This window comes from Paraphaeosphaeria sporulosa (genome assembly GCF_001642045.1).
Source record: "Paraphaeosphaeria sporulosa strain AP3s5-JAC2a unplaced genomic scaffold CC84scaffold_5, whole genome shotgun sequence".
Lineage (NCBI taxonomy): Eukaryota > Fungi > Ascomycota > Dothideomycetes > Pleosporales > Didymosphaeriaceae > Paraphaeosphaeria > Paraphaeosphaeria sporulosa.
This window is the reverse complement of record NW_017253364.1, coordinates 1223327-1224455: the sequence shown is the minus strand read 5'-3', so window position 1 is coordinate 1224455 and position 1129 is coordinate 1223327.

Sequence of the window (1129 nt, the reverse complement as noted above, 5' to 3'; positions counted from 1 at the left end):
AAATATAAAAGAACTCTAGTCATTTTTAGGGTTTATAAACTTTTATAGGCGCTTTATTAAGGGCTATATAAGAGAAACTACCCCCCTTTTAGACCTACTTAAGAAGGATTAAGAATTCTAATAGGACGTAAGGGCTGATAATGCCTTTAGAAAGCTTAAAGAATGCTTTTTAAGCGCGCCTATCCTACGCTATTTTAATCCCACACTAGCAATTTAACTAGAGATAGATGCATCAACTTTTATAATCTCTAGTATCCTGTTACAGCTATTTAAGGATTAAAAGTGGCACCTAGTTACTTTTATATTAAGAAAACTTTAAGCCATAGAGCTTAATTATGAGGTTTATAACCTTAAGCTACTTACAATCGTTTACTATTTCAAATAGTAGAGACACTACTTAGATAGCACATAGCACACCATTTAGGTACTAAGTAACTATAATAACTTGCGTAGTATACGCGCTATATAGAAGCTAAACCTATAATAGGCTTATTAGGTGATGTACCTAGTAGCCTTTAATTTTAAGGTGGAACACCACCTAGGGAAAATAAATCCCGTAGACGGGCCATTAAGGAGGGCAGATTATATATAAAAGAACCTATTACTAACCCATTTATTACCTACCTTATAGAACAAACTACTGTTAAGGACTAAGTATAGTAGGGCGAGTAGACCCATAAACGAGCTTAGCTCATTAGGCGCGTATAAGACGCACGTAGCTAGTGTTTATAGAACTATAAAGGTCCCTACTACTAGTACTATAGAGTATACGCCATACGTACCACGCTTACTAGCCAGGGTATTAGTTAGTAGTGAACCTATAATAGTAGGGTCTAATCTACTTACCAAGATAAGGTAGCTATAGTAGAGGGACGCCTTTACCATAGAGCGTATTACCTACTTAGAGAAGGAGAATAGTACCCAAAACCATAGTAAGGCGCACGTTTGGCGCCTAGATAAAGAAAAAGTCCTAAGATATAAAGGTAGGGTGTACGTCCTAGATAAGCCAGCTATTAGGTAAGAGATTTTATTCCAGAACTATAACACGTGTATGGCAGGCCATTTTGGCGTATATAGGATACTTAAGCTTATTAAGAGAGCCTACTACTAGCCCTATATAAGTTAAGAC